This window comes from Tachyglossus aculeatus, chromosome 4, assembly GCF_015852505.1.
Source record: "Tachyglossus aculeatus isolate mTacAcu1 chromosome 4, mTacAcu1.pri, whole genome shotgun sequence".
Classification (NCBI taxonomy): Eukaryota; Metazoa; Chordata; class Mammalia; order Monotremata; family Tachyglossidae; genus Tachyglossus; species Tachyglossus aculeatus.
Window position 1 is genome coordinate 93599956 of NC_052069.1, and position 15016 is coordinate 93614971.

At 44.7% G+C, this 15016-nt stretch overlaps 1 protein-coding gene across 2 annotated transcripts in view; it reads right to left on the reverse strand.

Moving 5' to 3' along the window:
- OSGIN2 (oxidative stress induced growth inhibitor family member 2) overlaps positions 1-11787 on the reverse strand; it is a 111426-nt gene extending 99639 nt beyond the window's left edge. Inside the window, exon 1 of one of the 2 annotated variants that reach the window (XM_038745257.1) lies at positions 11688-11787. The gene's annotated coding sequence lies outside the window, so the exon portion shown is untranslated. The remainder of the gene's footprint in view (positions 1-11687) is intronic. The other variant, XM_038745256.1, reaches the window with a different exon arrangement.
- Between the last annotated feature and the right edge of the window lie 3229 nt (positions 11788-15016).

Here is a 15016-nt window from a genome sequence, read left to right on the forward strand (position 1 = left end):
AATAACTGTGGTATTTGTTAAGCACTTCATTCATTCAATCATATTTATTGAGCACTTACTGCGTGCAGAGCACTGTACAAATTGGCAACATAATTGGCAGTTATTATGTGCCAGGCACCGTACTAAGATCTGTGGGGTCTACAAGTGAATTGGTTTGGACACAGCCCCTCCCATTCATTCATTCATTCATTCATTCAATTGTATTAATTGAGCGCTTACTGTGTGCAGAGCACTGTACTAAGCACTTGGGAAGTACAAGTTGGCAACATACAGAGATGGTCCCTAACCAACAAAAGGCTCACATTCTAGAGGGGGGAGACAGACAACAAAACAAAACATGTGAACAGGTGTCAAGTCATCAGAATAAATAGAAGTAAAGCTAGATGCACATCATTAACAAAATAAAATAAATAGAATAGTGAATATGTACAAGTAAAATAGATCTGTACAAACATATATACAGGTGCTGTGGGGAGGGGAAGGAGGTAGGGCAGGGTGATGGGGAGTGGAGGAGGGGGAGAGGAAGGGAGGGCTCCATCTGGGAAGGCCTACTGGAGGAGGTGAGCTCTTACTAGGGCTTTGAAGGGAGGAAGAGAGCTAGCTTGGCGGATGTGCGGAGGAAGGGCATTCCAGGCCAGGGGGAAGTTGTGGGCCGGGGGTCGATGGAGCGACAGGAGAGAACGAGGCCCAGTGAGGAGGTTAGCAGCAGAGGAGTGGAGGGTGTGGGCTGGGCTGTAGAAGGAGAGAAGGGAGGTGAGGTAGGAGGGGGCGAGGTGATGGACAGCCTTGAAGCCGAGAGTGAGGAGTTTTAGCCTGATGCGTAGGTTGACTGGTAACCACTGGAGATTTTTTAGGAGGGGAGTAACATGCCCAGAGCGTTTCTGCACAAAAATGATCTGGGCAGCAGCGTGAAGTATAGACTGAAGTGGGGAGAGACAGGAGGATGGGCAATTTGAGAAGAGGCTGATGTAGTAATCCAGTCACGATAGGATGAGAGATTGAACCAGCAGGGTAGCGGTTTGGATGGAGAGAAAAGGGCAGTTCTTGGCGATGTTGCGGAGGTGAGACCAGCAGGCTTTGTTGATGGATTGGATGTGAGGGGTGAACGAGAGAGCAGAGTAGAGGATGACATCAAGGTTGTGGGCTTGTGAGAGGGGAAGGATGGTATTGCCGTCTACAGTGATACAAAGTAATCAGTAGTCAGGGAGAGGGCAGGGTTTGAGAGGGAAGATAAGGAGTTCAGTCTTGGACATACTGAGTTTTAGATGGTGGGCAGACATCCAGATGGAGATGTCCTGAAGGCAGGAGGAGCCTGAAGGGAGGGAGAGAGAGCAGGGGCAGAGATGTAGATTTGGGTGTCAAGATGTAGATTTGGGTGTCACAAACCCCTCTCCCACATGGGGCTCACAGTCTTAATCTCCATTTTACAGCAGAGGGAACTGAGGCACAGAGAAGTGAAGAGTCTTGCCCTAGGTGTCACACCAGACAAATGGCAGACCTGGGATTAGAACCCACATCCTTCTGACTCGCAGGTCCGTGCTCTATCCACTAGGCCACACTCCTTTTCTGTAAGAGAACACCCCGAAAAAGGAAAAAAACCCACATGACACCCTGGTATAATTACCAGTCCAAGAATGTGACAGTACACCATTAAATCCACAACAATGCAATTAACTTAACTTAACTTGTCCTTACCCTGGCTTAAGGACCAGTGGACTTTGACCCACAGAGCAAAGACCATTATCCCCTGGTCCCATTTTATACCTTCTAGCACTCCTTACCCCTCTCCGGTCCCACCCTGAAGGTGGGAATCCTGGCCTCTGACATCAGGCTGGGACGTCTGGGGCGTTCTTGAGCCCTGTCCACATATTTCAGGGTATCTCCTGGTTGGGAGTCTGTGTAGTTCTTGCAGAAGGGTTGTGGCCAGGTCAGCTAATATGGCCTTCTTGGGCTGATTTTCTGGGAATGTTTCTCTGTCCAGTCAACCATGCCAACCTCAATAGCTTTCCTGGGGGTGATAGGATGATCTTTGTTGTAGCTCCTATTGTCCCTTTGCTGTTGTGCTGGTAACTACCCTGAGGCCATCCTCCTTTTGTCTTCTATATACTCTTGTATGGCTCCTAGGACCCGCCCTTTAGGGCTACTTTCAGGAACCACCTGCTCCACCCCATTCTCCTACTCCTTCCAGTATTCCCCATACACACACAGTTTGAGTACCCCCAAAACAGCCATAGGACTCCTCAACCCCAGTGGCTAATGTCTGTAACAGGAACCCTGGTAGCATTTCCAGATAATTACTGACAGAGCTGGTTTAGTTGAACTTGTGATGTCTAAGTACCACTGATTGACTAACTTTTTAAATGGTATTTGTTAGATGCCTACTATGGGTCAAGCACTTTTCTAAGTGCTGGGGCAGATAAAAGCTAATCAGGCTGAATACAGTCCTTGTCCCACATGGGGTTCACAGTCAAGTAGGAGGGAGAACGTATTGAATCCCCATTTTTCACCCTTGAAGAAACCGAGGCATAGAAAAGTTAAGTGACTTGCCCAAGGTCACACGACAGGTAACTGACAGAGCCAAGATTCAAATCCAGGTCTCCTGGCTTCCAGGCCTACGCTTTATCCACTAGGCCACAATGCTTCCCAACAGCTCTTCTAAGAGGCCCTTTTTTATTGTACGAGGCCCTTTTTTATTGTATTTGTTGAGCACTTACTATGTGCCAGGCATTGTTCTAAGTGCTGGGGTAGATGCAAGGAAATCAGGTTGGACACAGACCATGCCCCTTATGGGGTTAAGTCATAATCCCCATTTTACAGATGAGGTAACTGAGGCCCAAAGAAATGAAGTGGCTTGCCCAAGGTCACACAGCAGGCAAGTGATGGAGCTGGGATTAGAACCCATGACCTTCTGACTCCCAGGCCTCTGCTTTATCCCCTACACCATGCTGCTTCTCTGAGGCACAGATAAGTTAATTAACTTGTCCGTAGTTACACAGAAGACAAGTGGCAGAGCCGGGACTAGAACCCAGGTCCCTTTTCTAAGTCCTCATTGCCCTATCTGCCCTGTGTCGACTATGCACTTGACTTTGTCCTCCTATGTACTTTAATACTCACCCCAGCCTTATAGCACTTGTACACATATCTTTATAATTAACTATTCCCCCTCCCTCACCTTTTTTATATAAAATGGTACATGTTAAGTGCTTACCATGTGTAAAAAACTATTCTATGTGCTGGGGTAGATACAGGTTACTTATGTTGGGCACATTCCTGAACCACATGGGGCTCTCAGACTACGAAAGAGGGAGAACTTGAGAACTGAGGCACAGAGAATTTAAGTGACTTGCCCAAGGTCACACAGCAAGCAATTGGCAGAGTCAGGAGCAGAACCCAGGGCCTCTGAATTCCAAGCCCATGTTCTTTCCACTAGATCATGCTGCTACTGCTTCTCCCATGTATGTAATTCCTCTAGACTGCAAGCTCATTATGGACAGGGAATGTGTCTGCTAACTCTGTTGTAGTGTATTCTCCTAGGTGCTTAGTACAAATCTCTACACATAGTAAGCATTCAATACATACCACTGATTGACTGACTAATTGATTGTAATACTTGACTCCCCCTGTGGACAATAAACTCCTTGTACACTGTAATGGGCAGGAAATGTCTCCATTGATTGTTATATTATACTATCCCAAGAGCTTAGTACAGTGCTCTGCAAACAGTAAGTGCTCAAGAAATATGATTGACTGACTGACTTCAGGTCAGGGATCATATCTACCAACTTCATTATATTGTACTTTCCCTAGTGCTTAATACAGTTCTCGGCATACAGTCAGTGCTCAGTAAATATCACTATCAATTCATTGACTGATGAATTCTCCCTTACCCAATTCCACCCCTTCCCATTTCCACAGTGCTCCCAGTTTCCCACCCCTGTTCCTCATTCACTCCATTTCTTCATCTGCAGGCTATCTCTCAGGGAATATAATCCTACTCACTAGATTAGATTGAAAGGTCCCTTCTCAGTTTTTCATTGATGTTTTGCCCAACCGGAACCCACAGAATAGGCTCCTTATCTATTCCTACAAGCTCTAACCAGTTCTGCCGAGAGTCCAGCCTAGTCACTTTCCTCTTTGAGCAGGTTCCTTATATCCAGAGTGAAGTGATGCTAACAATGAATGCTAAAATTTCAACATTTGATCCTACTTTAGACAAAACAAACAATTCCAAAATTAAAAAAAAATGTGAGATGCCAGCTGCAGTCTATATTGAGAGCCTCATGTTTAGAATCTATAAATGAGTCTCCCGGCTCCTGCATTTCCCAACCACAGGAACGTGGGCCCCAGGTTTGTTTGAGAGGGAGGGAGATTGTGTTTGGCTCCCTGCAAGTGGCATTAAGGGAGCTGTGAGCTCCAGGATGGCCTAGGCTAAGGAAATGTACTCTTGGGGCTGGGGGCTGGGGTGGATGAGAATCAGGAGTCCCTACCTAATAATAATAATAATAATAATAATATTGGTATTTGTTAGGCACTTACTATGTGCAAAGCACTGTTCTAAGAGCTGGGGGTGATACAAGGTGATTAGGTTGTCCCACGTGGAGCTCACAGTCTTAATCCCCATTTTCCAGATGAGGTCACTGAGGCACAGAGAAGTAAAGTGACTTGCCCAAAGTCACACAGCAAAAAAGTGGCAGAGGCAGGATTAGAACACATGGCCTTCTGACTCCCAGGCCCATCTCTATCCACTACACCACACCTCTGAAGAAGGGGTGGACAATAAATGCTAGCTTCCGGGCAGTCAAGTAAGGATGAAAACAGATCGTGCCAGGGCATCTTGGTTGATTGGATCAATTAAGCAAGCAATCACTGGTACTTATTAAGTACTGTGTGCAGAGCATTATATTAAGTGCTTGGGAGAGTACAATATAATAATAAACAGGCACATTCCTTGCTCACAATGAGCTTATAGTCTAGAGGGAGGAGATGGACATTAATATAAATAAATACATAAATGCTGTGGGGCTGGGAGCAGGGATTAATAAAAGGAGAAAGTCAGGGTGACCCAGAGGGAATGGGAGAAGAGGAAAGGAGGGCTTAGTCAGGGAAGGCCTCTTGGAGGAGATGTGCCTTCAATAAGGTTTGAAGGAGGGGAAATGTATTGTTGGTTGGATAAACTCTACAGCTCTAGCTCCTCGTGATCAGGAGCTATTTATTGTTATATTGTACTCTCCCAAGCACTTAGTACAGAGGTCTGCACACAGAAAGCACTCAGCAAATATGATTGACTGACTGACTGAATAAAGAGAAGCAGCATGACCTGGTAGAGAGAGAACAGGCTTGGGAGTCAGAAGGTCCTGGGTTCTAATCCCGGCTCTTCCACATGACTGCTGTATGACCTTGGCAAGTCACTTCACTTCTCTGGGCCTCAGTTACCTCATCTGTAAAGTGGGGATTAAGACAGTGAGCCCCATGTGGAACAGGACTGTGTTCCATCTGACTACCTTGTATCTACCCCAGCACATAGTACAGTGCCTGACATATAGTAAGTGCTTAACAAATACCATTAAAAAAAATACGATTGATTGATTGCTTGGCAAGGCTAAAGGTTGTATGTGGGAGCTCTAAGTCTTGTGGGAGTGTTTTGATGCACAGAGAATATCAAGAACATCCCCTTTAGGGCTTATAAACAGCAAAGATGCTTTTCCCCAATACGTAATGATAATTATGATCATGATGATGATCATGATGATGATATATATTAAGCAATTTATAGATGCCAAGCACTGTGCTAAGCACAGGGAAAGAAACAAGATCATCAGATCAGATACAGTTGCTACTCCGCCCCACCTAAAAGATAGGGAGTGCAGGTATTTTATTCCCATTTTACAGAGGAGGAAACTGAAGCACAGATATTAAGTGACCCTCCCAAAGTCAGAGAAGTAACGTGGCTTTATGGAAAGAGCACGGGTCTGGGAGTCAGAGGACCTGGGTTCTAATCCCATACGTGCTTGCTGTGTGACTTTGGGCAAGTCATTTTACTTCTGGACCTCACTTACCTCATCTGTAAAATGGGAATTAGGACTATGAACCCTCTGTGGAACAGGGACTGGGTCTATTCTGATTAATTTGTGTCTACTCCAGTGTTTAATAGAGGGCCTGGCATATAGTAAATGTCTCAGGGAAGCAGCGTGGCTCATTGGAAAGAGCACAGGCTTTGGAGTCAGAGGTCATGGGTTCAAATCTTGGCTCTGCCAATTGTCAGCTCTGTGACTGGGCAAGTCACTTACTTCTCTGTGCCTCAGTTACCTCACCTGTAAAATGGGGATTAAGACTGTGAGCCCCCTGTGGGACACCCTGATCACCTTGTAACCTTCCCAGTGCTTAGGACAGTACTTTGCACATAGTAGGCGCTTAATAAATGCCATTGTTATTATTATTAACAAATACCATTAAAAAACAAAAAAGTCACACTACGAAGCCTCGTCTTCTTTCTCCTCTTTGTTTTCCTTCTCATTCTTTTCCTCTTTCTCCTTCTTCTCTTTCTCCTTTGTCAATAGCATTCTCATCACAATCCTTTTAGAACCAGTGTCATTTTACCTGAGATTACTGGTATCGCTGTGCCAAATCAACACACTTCTAAAACTAAACGTCCAAATTTCTAAAAGTGCTACCTATACATTATTCTCTAGTAGCAAGTCATTTAAATTGCCTAACCATTTTGAAGGTGTTTGTACTGGCTAACAAGCTGCACTGAGTATCTGCTCTATGGGCTGGTTCTGGGGCTGACCCGGTGGGATGGTGGGATTAATCAATCCTATCTGAACACATAGGTACCAGCATCAGTTGAACTGCATTTGATTAAATTTCCAGGTTTGATGTTTCAGACACACCTCTAATGCCAACCGGAATGGCTTTCTCTGATTTTCTGTCCTATGTGGGTGCCTGCATGATTTTATTTTTATATTTTAGTTAAAACCACCTTTTAATGTTTGACTTTTAAAATTGATTTCTATATTACCATACTGATTGTAAGTCCCTGTATGGCACAGGGACTCTGTCCATTTCAATTATTTTGTATCTATTCCAGCATTTGGTACAGTGCTTGGTATTCTAGACTGTGAGCTCACTGTGACAGAGAATGTCACTGTTTATCGTTTCATCGTACTTTCCCAATCACTTAGTACAGTGCTCTATACACAGTAAGTACTCAATAAATATGACTGACTGATTGAATGAATACATAATAGATTGCGAGCCACATGAGGGAGAGGGACTGTTTTTAATTCCCACCCGTGTATTTCTCCCAGCATTTAGGGCAGTGCTCTGCACACAGTAAGCACTTAATAAATACTATTATAAATACCATCACCATCACCGATAATCCAACCTCACTTTTGGAGGTTGGTTGGTACGTGCATATGGATTATGGGTTGCTGGGATTTGTATCCCCAGGAATCTTCAGGATGAATGGACAGGGATGAGGCAGGGAGAGGCATTACAGAGCAGTAGGAATTGGGCTGTTAGGGTGCCAGGGACAGGAGAGCAACTGAGCATGCATGATATTCATTCAATCATATTTACTGAGAGCTTACTATGGGCAGAGCACTGTACTAAGGACTTGGGAGAGTACAATATAACAATAAGCAGATACGTTCCCTGCCCATAACTAGTGATACCTTCAGGCCTGCCCAGTGATTTGCAAAATCACACCGGCAGCCACAAAAACATCAACTAGAGAGGAAAGGGGCTGTGGAAATACAGGCTTGAACCAGGGAACCTCCTCCCAACTTATCCTCACCCCTAGTCTGGGCCCTACTTGGGCTGAAGCTGTTTGAGCTCAGCTTCCCTGACAGTCTTGGATCTGGGCATGGAGTTAGTGGAAAAGCACAGAAGCAGCGTGGCTTAGTGGAAAGAGCCCAGGTTTGGGAGTGAGAGGTTGTAGGTTCTAATCCTGGCTCTGCCACTTGTCAACGGTGTGACATTGGGCAAGTCACTTAACTTCTCTGTGCCTCAGTTACCTCATCTGGAAAATGGGGATTCAGACTATGAGCCCCATGTGGGACAACCTGATTACTTTGAATCTACCCCAGTGCTTAGAACAGTGCTTAGCATATAGTAAGCACTTAACAAATAGTAAGCACTTAACAAATACCATCATTATTATTATTATTATTATTACTAGAGATGGGGATGGGGGTGGAAACCAGGATAGTATTGTGTTCGGGGCCATCTCGGAGGCATGATTCATCATGCCTGGCTCCAAAAGATGGGCTATGTCTGCTTAGGAAAATCCTGGCTATTGTTAGCACAGTGCTTCATTTAGGTTTGCCCCAGGCTAATGCCTCAGTCTGAGAATCCAATTATAAATGAATGAAAATAAATGATTTTAGCTGCTGCTCTTGTTCAGACCCGTTTGCAGGCTCTGGGGTAGTTGGTGGAAAGAGAGTGTCTTTCATCTCTGATTTTGGCCCTTGGCTGAGGTGACCAGATGGCCCTCATTATGTGGCCATATATCTTTTAATGGTATTTGTTAAGCACTTATTATATGCCAGGCACTGTTCTAAGAGCTGTGTTAGGTAGGAAGTAATCAGGTTGGGCCCGGTCCCTGCCCCACATGGGGCTCACAGTCATAATCCATATTTTCCAGATGAGGCCCAGAGAAGTGAAGCAACTTGCCCAAGGTCACACAGCAGACAAGGGGAGGAGATGGGATTAAAACCCAGGTCCTTCTGACTCCCAGGACCTTACTCTTCCCACCAGGCCATGACACTTTCTGCATACTCTCCCACCACCTTAGCAAGGGTAGTAGTAATAAAAAGAGGGGCCCACACGTTATTTGGGCTTCTCATAGGCTAATTTTTTAAACTATTTGTCTCAATTTATTTCTTTCTCAGTATATTTGACCTACTCACCCCACGAGAATGTTAAACTTAATCACAGGGTGCTTGGCATTACACAATAACTCTCTCACAGCATCTTCTGCACTGTCCATTATGGGCCGGTCCATTAAGAACTATGACTGAACACTGGTTGGATGGATTTTGTTCCCAATTTAGGCAATTCTGCCTTTCAGACAAGTTTATTTTCTGAAACCCAGTGGAAACAACTGGAACTTGGATCCCAGCAGTAGAATACATTGTTTATTGATTTTTCTTAGGTAAATATAGTATCCCATATCTATTCTCAAATGAGGTATTAAAAAAATAAGACTTGGGCCTTCCCCAAATAAAAAGATCTTCATGATTTTTTTTCTTCCAAAACCAACAAAAGCTTTGTCTTGGAACTTTTTTTGTATTATCAACCCATGGTTGGTTCCTAATTTATATCTCAGTACTTAGAAATTATTTTACCACCTGATCTTTGACCACCAAATCGGTCTCTTCCGAGGGAAATTAATTCCCATTGTCCCTTAAACCTTGGATCAATCAAGCAGTTCATGGTGACTTCATAGGGCTGGCACAAACTTGCACCACTTCCCTTCTGAGCAAGATCATCCATTTAATAGCCAAGCTCATTAGCTGAAGCAAGTTTAATTAAAGCTTATAGAGAATCCGACAGGAAATTCGGTCTGAACACCAGGAAAAAATGGTGAGCTATATTTAAGCTGTGGGATAATCTCCCAACTGGAACTGACAGAAGAGAAATTACCTCAGATATTTAAAGCCAGGATGAGTAAAGAGAAAATACAAATAACACAATCTTCTCTTGTTTAAAGAAGACCCCGTTGGCTGTAATGATTGCTTTATAACTTGCAGCTCCTTCTTCCCGACGGCACACTTAAGCCATCCTTGTATATAGATTCAAAAGTCTGCTATCCCAGAAAATGATTTACAAATCAGCTCAACCCAGTCTTAGCCCAATTAGTGGTCTACTGATGCTATGATTCAGAGATTTCTCACCTTGGGGTATGTGTGCCCCTGGGAATGCTACAAAGTGTCCTTAAGGGTTCATAATAATAATAATGGTACTTGTTAAGCACTTACTACATGCCATGCACTGTTCTAAGTGCTGGGGTAAATACAAGGTAATACGGTTGGAAAGGGTCCCTGTCCCGCAAGGGGCTCAAGCTCTTAATCTGCCTTTTACAGAGGAGGTAACTGAGGCCCAGAGAAGTGAAGTGACTTAGTACAGTGCTCTGCACATAGTAAGCGCTAAATAAATACGATTGATGACTTGCCCAAGGTCCCACAGAAGGCAAGTGGCAGAGCCAGGATTAGAACCCAGGTCCTTCTGACTCCCAGGCTCAGGATCTATCCATTAGACCACTCTGGCCACTACACACCTGCTTCATGCTGAACTTAATGATGAGACAAGAACTCCCAGAAGTCCGGCAAGAAGCCAGACAGTAACATCTGGACCGGATGAGAGGAGAAACTACTCTTGCATCATCAATTCCCTGGAATTTGTTCTTTGCTGAGAATACAGTGAAGCAGTGTGGCCTGGGTTCTAATTCCAACTCCACCCCTTACCTGCTATGTAACCTTCTCTGCCTCAGTTCCCTCATCTGCAAAATGGGGATTCTACACTTGTTCTCCTTCCTACATAGACTGTGAGCCCCATGTGGGACCCGATTATCTTGTATCTACCCCAGCGCTTAGTACAGTGCTTGGCATTTGTAAGTGCTTAACAAATAAAGTTGTAAACAGTCAGAAGCAGCCCCACAGCTCCAGAGGCAGGAACTCTGGGAGGTGCTGGTGATGATAGCAAAATAGATTTCTCTTTTCCCTTGGATGGGATGTATATATGTGGGTAGAGGGGTGGGAATTTGGGGAGCGGGGGGTGGTGTGTGTGTGTGTGTGTGTGTGTGTGTGTGTGTGTGTGTGTGTGTGTGTGAGAGAGAGAGAGAGAGAGAGAGAGAACAGGAAAGCCCATTGTGACAGGATCTCCAGCTCAACTGGTGTGATAGGTTGATAAAATAATTCTAAGGAGTTTTGAAATATTATTTATTCAGGCCCTCCAAAGTATAATATTTCCTAGCAAAACCTGGTGATTGGCAGAGGAAGTTGGGGGAGGTGATAGCCAGTTAGTTAGCCTGATAGCCAAATAGCACCATGGTGTAGAGCACAGGTCTGGGAGTCAGAAAGTCAAGGGTTCTAATCCAGGCTATGCCACTTGTCTGCTGTGTGACCTTGAGCAAGTCACTTTACTTCTCTGTGCCTCAGGTATGTCATCTTTAAAATGGGGATTGAAACGAGGAGCCCTAAGATTACCTTCTATCTACCCCAGAATTTAGAACAGTGCGTGGCTCATAGTAACTGCTTAACAAATACCATAATTATTCCTTATTATTATTATTTGGGCTACTCATGAAAGTCAGTGAAACTGTCCTCCCCAGTTTTGAAGGCTCTGAATCAGGTGGTTTTTACCTAAATAATATTCTTCTTGCCTTCACCCACCTGACTTCTTCCAAGCCTCAGATTGGCTTCAGACTTCCATTCATTCATTCATTCAATCAATCATATTTATTGAGCACTTACTGTGTGCAAAGCACTGTACTAAGCACTTGGGAGAGTACAATACAACAATATAAAGACACATTACCTGCCCACAACTACCTTACAGTCTAGAGGAGCTTACAGTATAAGCAAAGTCTAATTTACATCAGACATGTGTACTAAGCATTTCATTTACTCCCTCAACCCTCACCAGTTACCACTGAGTCAGTGATAAAAATCAATTGATCCTACCTTGAATCTAGAATCCCAGGAAAGGCAGTCATTCAACACCGGCCTATGATTCTGCTCTCTTCTCAAGTAAGCAAAATGGGGTGACTTCAGGCCTGCCACCTAAAGACAGCTGACAGGCCCTCTACCTAGCTGATGGTCTCCTTCAGACTTCCCCCCTATTCACTGCTTTTCTTTGTAGTATAAAACCACTTGGCAGTGCTGGTTCTTTGCATTGAAATAAGGACAGTGATGTCCTCACAGTAGGGTACTGGGGTATTTGTTAAGAACAATGCTCAGCAATGATGTCCTCATAATAGGGTATTGTGATATTTGTTAAGGGTCCTTGTCCCTCATGGGGATCATAGTCTAAGGGGTAGAGGAACAGGTATTTAATCCCCATTTTCAGATGAGGAAACCGAGGAGCAGAGAAGTTAAGTGACTTACCCAAGGTCATCCAGAAGGCAAATGGTGGAGCTGGGATTAGAACCCAGGTCTCCTGTTTCCAGGACTACACTCTTTCCATTAGTCCACACTGCTACTCCCAGCATGTTGACACTTTCCACTGACATTTTCCAAAATGGCAGCGGTTCTTGGTTCTTGTAGTTATGTTGCAGAATCCCCTGAAGAGGATCATGAGCAGAGAACGTTTCTACCAACTCTGCTAGACTGTACTCTCCCAAGAGGTTATTACAGTGCTTGGCACACAGTAAGCTCTCAGTAAATACAATTGATTGATTGGATCAGCGGCATGACACTTTTCTGAAAATGCTAAGCATGAGGAGGGAGAGAAGTTACCTTCTCTGAGCCAAGTATTTGAACTAGTTGAGAGTCTGGGTTTCTTTCCTTAACTCTTGGCTCAGATCCTTCAAAGGCTGGGCCAAAATGGAGGCCATTTCCTGTTCCATTTGGGTGGCCATTTATCTGGTTTCCTACATGACAGCCCAATGTCCATTGATACGCCCCCTCCTTGGTTCTGTTCCAGACATTTTTATGTCTGTTTCTTTTTTTTAATTATTTTTAGTGCGAGCCACTGTCTGACATGGCTGCCTCTGAGCTCCACTTGCTTGGTCAATGCCCCAGGCCTCATACTGTTCTGGGATGGGAACCAAAGTATCTGGAACCAAAGTATCTAGAGCAGGTAGGTGTAATAATAATAATTATATTTATGGTATTTGTTAAGCGCTTACTATGTGCCAAGCACTGTTCTTAGCGCTGGGGGAGATACAACGTTATCAGGGTGTCATTCATTCATTCATTCAATGGTATTTATTGAGCACTTACTGTGTGCAGAGCACTGTACTAGGTGCTTGGGAAGTATAAGTTGGCAACATATAGAGACGGTCCCTACCCAACAACGGGCTCACAGTCTAGGAAGGGGAGACAGACAACAAAACAAAACATATAGACAGGTGTCAAAATCATCAGAACAAATATAATTAAAGCTATACACACATCATTAACAGAATAAATAGTAAATATGTACAAGTAAAATAAATAGAGTAATAAATCTGTACAAATATATATACAGGTGCTGTGTGGAGGGGAAGGAGGTAGGACAGAAGGGAAGGGGAGGAGGAGAGGAAAAAGGGGGCTCAGTCTGGGAAGGCCTCCTGGAGGAGGTGAGCTCTCAGTGGGGTTTTGAAGCTTGGCAGATGTGTGGAGGGAGGACATTCCAGGCCAGGGGAAGGACGGTTGCGGGGTGGGGGAGGCTTCGACGGCAGGACAGGCGAGAACAAGGTACAGTTAGGAATTTAGCGGCAGAGGAGTGGAGGGTGCGGGCTGGGCTTGAGAAGGAGAGAAGGGAGGTGAGGTGGGGGCGCGAGGTGATGGACAGCCTTGAAGCCGAGAGTGAGGAGTTTTTGCTTGATTCATAAGCTGACAGGCAGCCACTGGAGATTTTTGAGGAGGGGAGTAACATGCCCAGAACAATTCTGCACGAAGATAATCTGGGCAGCCAAGTGAAGTATAAACTGAAGTGGGGAGAGGCAGGAGGATGGGAGATCAGAGAGGAGGCTGATGCAGTAATCCAGTCGTGATAGGATGAGAGATTGAACCAGCAAGGTAGCGGTTTGGATGGAGAGGAAAGGGTGGATCTTGGCAATGTTGCGGAGGTGTGACCAGCAGGTTTTGGTGATGGATTGGATGTGTGGGGTGAACGAGAGAGTAGAGTCAAGGATGACACCAAGGTTGCGGGCTTGTGAGATGGGAAGGATGGTAGTGCCATCTACAGTGATGGGAAAGTCAGGGAGAGGGCAGGGTTTGGGAGGGAAGATAAGGAGCTCGGTCTTGCATGGGGTGGGGTGGGGGGAATACAAGGTGATCAGGTTGTCCTGTGTGGGGCTCACAGTCTTAATCCCCATTTTACAGATGAGGTAACTGAGGCACAGAGAAGTTAAGTGATTTACCCAAAGTCACACAGCTGACAAGTAGTGGAGCCAGGATTAGAACCCATGACCTCTGACTCCCAAGCCCATGTTCCTTCCACTAAACCGCGCTCCCTCTGTCCAGAACAGTACTCCAAGATCAGGCAAAATTTGCATGTAAATTTTCATACACAATTTGTATACAACTACCATAATTATTATTATCATTGCCACTATTATTGTTATAATACATCTGGAAAATAGAATCTATGACATCATCATCTTATGCTGTGTGAGTGATGCTCTGCAGGTGACATCATAGGCATCTCCTTGTCTGACATGTGGGAGGGCTGCTACCCTAGTTAGTTCCCAAGTGCTTAGCACAGGGCTTGGAACACCTTAGGAGCGCTATAAACACTTCATTCATTCATTCATTCATCAATTCACTCATTCATTCATTCATTCATGCATTCATGCATTCATTCATTCAATCGTATTTAGTGAGTACTTACTATGTGAATATTCCCTGGCCAAAACGAACTCACAGTCTAGAGGGGGAGAAACACCAATATAAATAAATAAATTACAGATATGTACATATCTGGGAGGGGTGGGGTGGGGGGAACAAGTCAAAGTGACACAGAAGGGAGTGGGTGAGAGTAATAATAATAATTGCAATAATAATTATGGTACTTGTTAAGTGCTTACTATGTGCCAAGTACTGTTTTAAGTGCTGGGGTAGGTACAAGTTAATCAGGTTGGACACAGTCCCTGTCCCATTTGCGGCTCACAGTCTTCATGTCCATTTTAAAGTTGAGCTAACTGAGGCACAGAGAAGTGAAGTGACTTGCCAAACGTCACACAGCAGACAGGTGGTGGAGCTGGGATTAGAACCCAGGTTGACTCCCAGGCCTGTGCTCTGTCCCTAAGCCACATTGCTTCTCCAAGAGGAAGGAGGGGGCTTAGTCAGTTAAGGTCTCTTGGGGT